Here is a 10,644-nt window from a genome sequence, read left to right as displayed (position 1 = left end):
TAGTTTTCTATATGAAGATCTTGCATTATTTTTCTTAAAGTTGTTCTTGGATATTGTATGTGAACATTGATTCTAGAAGAATAAGTGAAATAATGTTAAATTTTATTTTCTGGTTACTTGATGCTTTATATAAAAATACAGTTTATTTATCTATTTTAACCTTTTTTTGATGATCTTGCTAAATCTACTTATTAGTACTAGTAGTTATATAGATTCCTTGGAATTTTATACATTTTGATATAATCTACAACTAAGAAGAGTTCTATTTCTTCATTAACAACATGAATGTATTTTATTTATTTTTCCTTTATTATTGTAATGGTTATAATCTCTAAACCAAGGTTGAATAAAACTATAGAGAGTGGGTATCTTTGTCTTGTTCATGATTTTAGGGAAAATTTTAATTTCACATTTATGGAAGGTACTTACCAGGTTGAGAAATTTCCCTTCTATGCTGAGAATTTATATCTTGAATGGATCTTCAATACTGAAAAATGCCTTCTTCATATTGAATAACTTAATATAAAAGAAAGAAATCTCTGCAGCTACATTCCCTTCATCACCCCATATATTTGCTATTTTTGTCATATATAATGTGTTTATATAAACCCTATAAGACAGTATTATAATATTTACTCTAAATAGTGACATGTATTTAAAGAAAGTAAGAAAAATGATTTTTATATTTAATATAATATTTACAATTCCAGTGTATCTGATTACTTCCTTAGTATTCAAGTTTCCAATAATCCTGTACCTTGCTGATATGTGGCTTATCTGTCAGGCTGAAAGAAAGATACTCAGCGTTTCAGAGTTTCTCTCCCATGTTCACCACAGAGAAAAGTGCTTGAGAGACGATTTTTCAAATATTAACATTTATGTGAACCAGAACAAAAAATTGGGGGGAAGGAAGAAACAAAGAAAAGAAATTGAGGTACTTATTGAAGCTTGGACTAAATATTTTAATAATTTCTTATGTAGTCTAAAAGAAAAAAAAAGGTTAGATTTAAGGTGCCCATAGAACAGATTTAAGGCTAAGTTATGAACAAGGATTCAGAAATCAAAGAAACTGTTTATGATATAAATTTGAATAACCATACTGAACTAACATTAATAAAATATTCTAGCCAAACCTGAAAGTTAGGAATAGAGGTCAGTAAAAAAGAATTGGAAGCATTCTAGAAATTTTGTTTTTAAATAATAGTAGGGAAATGTGGCCTGATCAGGAAGGCAGGGAAAGTCCAGGTAACAATTTAAGTGGAATGATTAATCAATGTAGAAGTTTCAAATTAAAGATAAAATGGAAAGCATAATGAGAGGGCCAGACCAGCGCCATTTTGTTGTTTACTGCCTAAGTTCTGTTCCTCATTCTGAGCCCCCACCGCCATCTTAGATAATAAGCTTCAGCTTCCCCAAAACCCTGGCCTTTCCCCAAAATCAAGCACCCCAGTCAGCCAATCACAAGTGCTCCCCACCCTTCTTGCTTCATACCACCCTAAGACCCCAGTTAGGAAATCCCCCACCCCCATACCTGTACCAATCCAGAGCCTCCCCATACTTCCCCAAACCCTGACCACCAATCACCCATACTTCCCCACACCCTGACCACCAATCAAAAAATGTACCCCACCCTTCTTCACCCTTCTTGCTTTCTGTACCCTATAAAACTTTCCAACCCCCTAGGCTCGGGGCCTTCCTTGCTATGTTTGCCAAGAGACGGTTGGAGCTGGAGCTTGCTAAATAAAGTTTGCCTCTTGCTTTTACATCGGAGTGTGTCTCAGTTTGTCCCTTCATGGGCTCAGGGACTCAGGGAAATTCGGGCACAACAATAACATCTTTAAAAAATTGCAAGAATAAAGAAAAGGGCAGAAGCAATAATATAAAATAAACAACATGTAAGGACTGTACAGTAAATCATTACACCAAATATATATGGACCAAATTCTACTGTTAAATAAATTTTGAAATGTTAATTTTGAAATGAGAATGGGGGCCAGGTGCAGTAGTTCATGCCTGTAATCCTAGCACTCTGGGAGGCTGAGGCAGAATGGATTACCTGACCTCACAGGTTGGAGCCCAGCCTGAGCCAGAGCAGGACCCTGTCTCTAAAAATAGACAACTTTGTTACAGGACCTGTAGTCCCACCTACTTGGGAGGCTGAGTCCAGAGAATCTCTTGAGCCCAAGAGTTTGAGGCTGCTGTGAGCTATGATGTCATAGAACTCAACCAGGTGTGACAAAGTGAGACTCTGTCCCAAAAAAAAAGGAAAAAGAAAAAGAAATGGGGGAAGGGATAGGCAAACAAATTCAGAATGGCAATATATTACCATACCCAGACATTCTGATTCATTTGCTATGGGATGAGCCTCAGGCATTGGCATCTTTTTTTTTATTTAATTTTTTTACCTTAGGAATCTTGTAAAAGTTTAGTAGTAAGATGATTGAATTGACAACCACTGAATTAGAAAATCACTCAGCCTGTTCCTGAACTGGGAGTACTATTGATACCTGCGTCTTGACATGCCTAGAAGACCTAATATATTTGCTATGTTCTTCTTCCCCAGAATCTTTCTTACCAGATTTATTTTTTCAGATGTTGATAACTTGTGATACCTCAATAACAGCAGAAAACTAAGGCTGGATTACACATTGTGAAGGTGTATAACATGCCACCTGGGTGAGGGGCTCTTCTACAAATGGAAATTTGCCCTGGAAGTGAGAACAATGTAACCTAAATATTGTACCCTCATATTAATTTGAATAAAGTTTTAAAAAATAAATAAATAAAAATAAAAGCAGAAAACATTTTTTCTCTTTCCCACCCTACTTTTTTAGTATTAGCATAAACCTCAATGGTTTTGTACCCTCTTTTGGTCCTCTCCAATTTTTTGGTAAGTCAACTGAATTTAAGAAATCTTAATCTAATTTCAAAGTTAATTGCTTTCCTTTAATTATAAAGATAGCACTCTTCCACCTCAGCGCCATAGCATAGTGGTTATGGCTCCAGCCACAAACACCGAGGCTGGCAGGTTTAAACCTAGCCTGGGCCAGCTAAACAATAATGACAACTGCAACAAAAAATAGCCAGGCATTGTGGCAGGCACCTGTAGTCACAGCTACTTGGGAGGCTGAACAAGAAAATCACTTAAGCCCAAGAGTTGGAAGTTGCTGTGAGCTGTGACACCATTGCAATCTACTGAGGACCACATAGTGAGACTCTGTCCCAAAAGAAAAAAGAGATAGCACTCTTCCTCTTCCTGGATTTCAGTGCTTACTTCCTTTTTTCTATACAGGGTCAGGCATTTATTTTTTTTTCCAGGCATTGTTTTTCTAATATACTTATTTAGGTTTTGTCTTCTGTGTGTCTCTCCATTCCTATGAAATCAAGAAGTTTTAGTTCTCTGAAAAGCAATTAGTGTTCAAACAAATTGTGTCTACCTTTATTTCCCTGAGTTGGTATTCTCCCATCAGCTCAATATCTAATCCAATCACTGATGTATCTCCTCTCTGGATCTCTTTGTTTATCTTGCTTTGACTGTGCCTTCACTTGGAGATGAAACATCATCAACTTCATTGACATCCTTCCTGAGGACATAGGGAATACCTAAAACACTATCTCTATAACTATTTCAAGTAGAAATTTACTTATATAGTACATTTACTATTTTGGGCTGATCCTCCCAGTGTTTTCTCTTTACTTGTGTTGCATTTATATGGAGCCATTTTGGTTACTAGACTGCAAGGGTAGGTTTACCCAGTATTTCTCCTTTTTTTTTTTTTTTAATTCAGTCATTTGTTTCAGATACAATCTTCCTCCTGGGTAATGATTACAGACTGGTTTCTGAGATTTTCCTTCTCTCCATTTATTAGAGTTCTTTAGGTCCCAGCTTCTCATTTATGTCTGATGTTTCCTCTCATATGACTTACATTTAAAAAAATCCTGTTCCTTCACTATTAGTGAAAAAGAGCTTTAAAAAACTCTTCAGGGCTGGGTGTGGTTGCTCATGCCTATAATCCCAGCATTCTGGGAGGCCAGAGAGGGTGGATCACTTGAGCACAGGAGTTCAATACTTACCTGAGCAAGAGTGAGACTCCACCTCTAAAAAAAAAAATAGCTGAGCATATGGCAGGTGCCTGTAGTCCATGCTACTCAGGAGGCTGAGGCAAAAGGATTGCTTGAGTCCAAGAGTTTGAGGTTGCTGTGAGCTATGGCACCATGGCACTCAACCAGATATGACAAAGTGAGACTCTCTCAAAAAAGAAAAAGGAAAAAACTCTTCAGGTGTTTCTAATGTATAGTACAGTTTCAGAAATCTCTACATTAAGGCTGTCACCATGGACCACTTCGAAGGACAGCTAATGGCATGATAATTGGCCTTAGGCTACCTGGGTCATGTGAGCAATCCTACTGTGTGTTTGCACTGTCTGGCCCCTGGGTGGGGAATTCCCAGATTCCCAGGGTAATCCTCCTTCTCTTTGGTGCAGCAGGGCTCAGAATACAATGAAAGGTGAAGATGAAGTGCCCCTTTCCTCCTTGTCCTTCTTCCCAGGAGGGACAATTGCTTAAGGCAGCACCAAGGCAGGGAACTCACCCTTGTCCTTTTGAGAGCTGGAATCCTTCACTATCTACCTAGCATAAAAAACCATTTTACCCCAGACTAATTGATATAAATAAGAGTTAATGACCTATGACATATTTCTAGTCACATCAACCTCACCAAATATCTATATAAAGACTAAAAACAATTCTGAATTTTAGAAATTGAAATAAGCAAATTTGTGCTCCCACTTGGACTACGATCATAGGTGTGAGCCACTGTGCCTTCCCAGGGATGTTCTTTCCATACATTGGTGTGCATCAGAATTATTTGGATGTTTCGTTTGAAACAGATCTGTGTGCCACCATAGAGTTTCTGAATGAGTGGAAACATTAAGCAAAACAATGTCTAACAGGATCCATTTTACCACAATCTAATTGCTGTAGGAAAGAGTTAAGTTCCTGTGACATATTTCTCATGCAGAGAGTTCACCAAACTTCTATAGAAAGGCTGAAAACACTTTCAAATATTAAACACTTACATATATAAATCTGTCATCAAATTTATACTGTATCATTTATTGTCTTGGGTTTGTGTGTTTATTATATATTTCATGAGTTTTTGTTTTATAATTATTTGTACTCATTCATTCATTCATTCATTCCCTTCCAACCCACTTATTCCAGTTCATGGTGGGCAAGTAGGCAGAGCCTATGCCAGTAGCCCAGAGCTAATGGCAAGAATAAGCCCTGGAAAGGATGGCATTCCATCACAGGGTGTGCTCACTCACACTGAGGCTGCATACATAGGTCAGTTTGCCTGAGTTGTACATCTTTAGGGTGTGAAAGGAAACCAGAGTATCCAAGAGAAAATCCATGCAGTCATGGAGGAAATATGCAAACTCTATACAGACAGTGGTCCCCACTAGAAATCAATTTTTTTACTACAGTTATAACAAAACCATGTTGTTCGAGAACCTACTGTGTTTGCAATGCAAGAATCACCTTTATTAAGAAAGTTATAGAAAAATACAATATCTCTTGCCTGTAGGAGACGCCAAGAGCCAGATGACATCTGAGCAAGATGATCTGCAGCTGAGGCGTGGACCTCGGGCCATTCCTCCACCGGAGTTCCTTGTGGGAGGAGCCCGTGCCCTCAGCACCTAGTCATTGTTAATTACTCCCCTCACCTGTATCATTCTCTTTCAATAAAAGGCTGGTGCGGACATTGCTCTGGGCTACCCGGAAAGTAAGGACTAGCCCACCTTCCACAAGCTTGTACTTCTAATCCATCTCTCGCCTGGTTCCTTCCTGCGGTAACCAAGACCAGGGCCATAGGAGCCCGATGGGTTGCGACACTTGCCTTATTTGTCCCTACACTATTAAAAAGTCATGTGATTATCTGCTCTTATTACATGGAAATGCATTCTTAATTTTTAAGTCTGTATCATTTCCCTTGATGATCATGGTGTTTTTTAGTGATGTGTGAAATGAGAAAGAACTTGAAGGTGTGTTTTATTTGAAAGCTAACAAAAATCATTCTTAACACTAGTTCCTGGTGTGTCATTATATCAAAATGAAATGGAACACAGTGAACCACATGACTGACATACAAAAAACATTCGATTTACCAGGTTACCAAACAATGGTTCATTAACGTTTCCAAAATTAAAAAGAAATTGAAAGGCATCTCAGCTAAAGCTAATTTTTTAGATAAAACTCTTGCACCTAGATTAAGGGCAGTGTCAGTGCAATTTAGGCTAGTGTATTTCATGGCAATTTATCTGGGGTGTACCAATTGCAATGATTTATCAGGATGATGAATCAACTAGAAGATGCTGTCATCACTTACACAATTAAACAAATTAAGAAGTTAGGTACTGATGCATAATTTGAGAATGATGCCAGGCACGTCTCGTTAAAAAACGCATTAAGTTAAACAAAGCATGTCGTAAGGAAACCAACACACTTGCTGTGTGATTTGATTCTGGTTCGTCATATAAATTCCTAAAATGCAACAAGTGACCTTTACCTTGTAAAGTTAATTGTGAAGGTTCAGACCAGTTCCATGGGTGATTTAACTCTTCATCAATGTGTTGCATGATCAAAAACAACACGATCCCATTCAAAAATGTGTTAATTTATGGATTTACACTTGACAAACACAGGAAAAAAATGTCCAAGGTGTGTGATAAGTATGGGGATGATGTTTTCAGAGAATGAACTTCCAGTGTTGATTATCATTAAGGCATCCTCACTGGTGACAAAATCTTGAACCAAATTGCTGAACAATACCATAAGATCCACAACCCCTTATTCACATTTATTTGGGGTAATTCAAATGGTTTTCACTTGGGAGATTTAGCAACTTACGAATTATCATTGGAAAATCAAATTGTTTTAAATGAAACAAATATAACCCTTGCTAAAATCAATGACAATTTAAAAAACTTTAATTACATTAACACCTTATTAAAAGCCATCAACCCGTTCGTGATTTGATTATCATCAGGATACCTCAAAAGCATTAAGAACACTTTATATTGTGATCAGCAAAATTCACCTGGCTAAAAAGCCATCCAAGTTATGTCAAATTACATTTGTATGCAACTGTTGCTATAGTGAAACAGCATTACTCCCCACACAGCTGAAGAAGTTTACAAACACTACCAAAAATCAAAAAACGAGCAAGTATTAATTTATTTGAAAAACAACCAGTGTTTGAATTAAAAAATGCCATGAAACTGCAACAACTTTATGCTGAATTCAAAAATCTAAAACACGATGTTTATTTAGAAATTGAAAACGTACATGAACAAAAACTGCTTGCTGAATCAAACAAAAAGGGTCCTTATCTAACAAAAGCATTAATGTAACCTGCTCCTGTGTACCCTATAAGAATCCCCAACAATAAAAAAAAAGCTTATCAAAACATCTACTCGGTGATTTTTGAAAATTTAAAGAGATGATTAAACATTGCCCTTTCACCTACCATTTCATTCACCTACCAAACAAACATAAATGAAAAAACGGCAGTCAGCTCATTGTGACTGGGCCTGAACTTACAAGGTTGATGTCAACAAATATGAAGACAAGCAGTTGTGTTTACGATATAAAAACATCCTAGAACCCCCCCCAAATGATTAAAATAAATCATGCTACCAATTGCGGATCATGCTAATTTAACAGACCTGAAGGTTTTTTACCAACTAGCTAAAAACAAATTCAAACAAACAATTGTTTTTTCTCTCGGCTTTGGGATTTACTACAAGTATTTCAACATGCTTTCAGATCAGATTACTGATTATGATTACCATGTGATCTCCTTATCCAGCCTTAACAAAAAAATCACCTTAAAGAAAACTTGTCAGCGGTGTATTATGCCCACCTAACTGCAGACTGAATCATCAAATATGATTTGAAAAACATTGCTTTAGCTGGCCATTTCACAGGTGCTGGAATTGTAAGTTTAAGGTGACAGTATCTGCATTCTAAGAAACGCGCTGACAAAGTTGTTTTGTTAGCTCCAATTAGCAAAACGAATTTGTGGAATTATCTTAAAATTAGAAAATTATTCTAAAAGTAATTAGGATACCAGTTAACATACTTCAAGTTCATGTTTAAAAATAAGGTGCAGGTTGGATCTATTAGTATAGAGTATAAATGTCTGAACACAATAATCAAGTAAACGAGATGAGTTATATATTAACCAGTGTGATGTAAGCATTCCTAATTGTATATGAAATAAGCACATTGTAACCCATAAATGCATTAATGTACACATGATCTATGTGTTTATAACTTTAAAAAAAATGTTACCCAGTTTAACAATCAATGACCACTGATTAGCTAAGCTTAATAAACATGAATCAATGTGTGTTGAACTTTCTAAAAATAATATGAAGGAATGAGGGATCCTAAGGAAGTCTTATATGAACTTACAATCCAAACCAATCTTGTATTCATGCAAAAGGATGTGTTTATGAAAACAGGTTGGAATAAGTGATACTTTAAACACTTGACCAAGGAAAACCCTATGCAAATCTGTACTATTTTGAAAGCTGATCACCAATCAACTCTGAGCTAACTGCTTTTTTTAATGCTATGCAAGATAATTTGGATTCCAAAATCTTGCTGCTGTTTACTAAGTATGATATCCAAACAAATTGCTGTCAACCTTATTAACCGAAAATGCTGGTTAGCAGCTGATTTTTTTTTTTCAAAAGTGCAATAAAATTGGTGTATTGAAACTGCTTGAATACATGGATCTTGGGGACTTTTTGGTGTGTCAAAAGTTTGTTAATTTAATTTTGACCCAAAAAAGAAGCTAAGGAAATATTCCTTTCTGGGGCTTTAACAACAACTGATTTTCATCATTAGGATCAACTGAACATCAAAACACACCAAACCAAGCATTGGTATTGCTTTTTGGAAAAAAAAATGCATAATCTTAATGATTTTCTTGAAAATAATTGAATTCCTTAAGGATAAAAAGGTGTTGATTTGATCATTTTGGTTGCAAATTCAGCAATGCATAACATCAGTTACATCTTTTCAAAATATATTTACAAAAACTAAAAAAACAAAAATGTTCCTTTAAGATTACATACTAAAGGAATTAAAAAAGAAGTTTTACAAACACTAAGTTAAATACCAAGCCAAAACCCGGATCAGAAACCATGTCATGATCTATGAACTTGGCACTGTGTATGCCTGGAACATCATTTGCTGCCACCAACAACATTGACATAGTTGATTTCAATGGCAAAGAACGTTACTTAATGGCGGATCATTTTAACATCAGCCTTGGACAATGTGTGCCAGATGAACAATTACTTTTAAATTTAAGTGAAATCAAAAAACCAATTCCAGTGTCCACAGATTTTGAGAAACTTAAAGAAGTATACCAAAATGCTTATGTAGGTGATTTGGTGGAAACACAAATCCTTACTCATCAAACATCAGTTGCAAAGGGTGGGCAAAAAAAATGTTTGTAGTAGATTTTTATTCATTCATCAAATCGTTTTGTGGTTATAACTATGAGATGAACTTGCTTGTTCTTTATGACAGATTGAACTTAGAAAATTTAGTTGTTGAACTTGAACAAATTATTTCCGACCAAACAAAACTCAACACATTGCCTAACAAAATTCAACACATTACCAAATAATAGAAAAAGATAATTAAAAACATATTGTATTTCAATATGGAAATTCTCAGACATAACTGTATTTGAAGGCACAATCGAGTAGGATGAAGCTTGCATCAATTCCTCGATTCCCTTGAGAATTATCAGGAATCCAGTACTATCACATGCACAAAGTGCTGTGTTACATAACTCCTCAAATGCCACCAGCAAAAAGATGTTTTGTCTGGCATGGGATTTATTTTTGGGTATTGGTAGAAGAGTTTGTGAATTTTTGGACAGGAGTATTCATAGCCTACCTAAGATTTACACAATTAGATTTCTAGACTATGGATATGAAAATAAGCAACAATACTTGTAATTTATACTACAAGTGGGCATAGGCTTGGGAATGTTCAACAGATTTGTCACTCACATTCATGTCCTGAAGTCACTGGAGAATCCTAAAACATGCTTGCAGGTAACTTAATTGTTTTGGCCACTGTCAATAGCAGCCACCAGTCACTCTGAAGGACCATAACTCCAGATTTGGGCTCAATCCCATGAGGGTGGTGCCACCCTTGGTGAGAAGGAGCAAGAGTTTCCTTGATTCAATCACTTTGATTGTTGTCCTGATTAAGTAGGGGGTGGAGTCCAGTCCATTATCAAGATCCAATCAAGAAGTGCTGAAGTCTCCACCCACCCCATTAAGGTGGGAATATAAGCCTATTCCCTGCTCCTCATTGATCATTCTGTTGGAAGAGCTGCAGGTAGCAGGATCTCTCCAGGCCTAGGAGTCCCTGCAGCCACTGAAGCCCCCAGATCTCCAGGAAGTTCCCAGTGGCCACCATCATGCCCTCAGCCCCACTCAGGGTGGCTGTGGTATGTATGAGCAACATTAACAGGAGCATGGAAGCCCATAGCATGCTCAGGAAAAAAGGACTCAGTGTCCAGTCCTTTGGGATTGCCTCTCGTGTGAGGCT

The sequence above is a fragment of the Otolemur garnettii genome, unplaced genomic scaffold (assembly GCF_000181295.1).
Source record: "Otolemur garnettii isolate 467f Iridium unplaced genomic scaffold, OtoGar3 scaffold00001, whole genome shotgun sequence".
NCBI classification, from domain to species: Eukaryota; Metazoa; Chordata; class Mammalia; order Primates; family Galagidae; genus Otolemur; species Otolemur garnettii.
Note: the sequence above shows the minus strand (reverse complement) of the source record.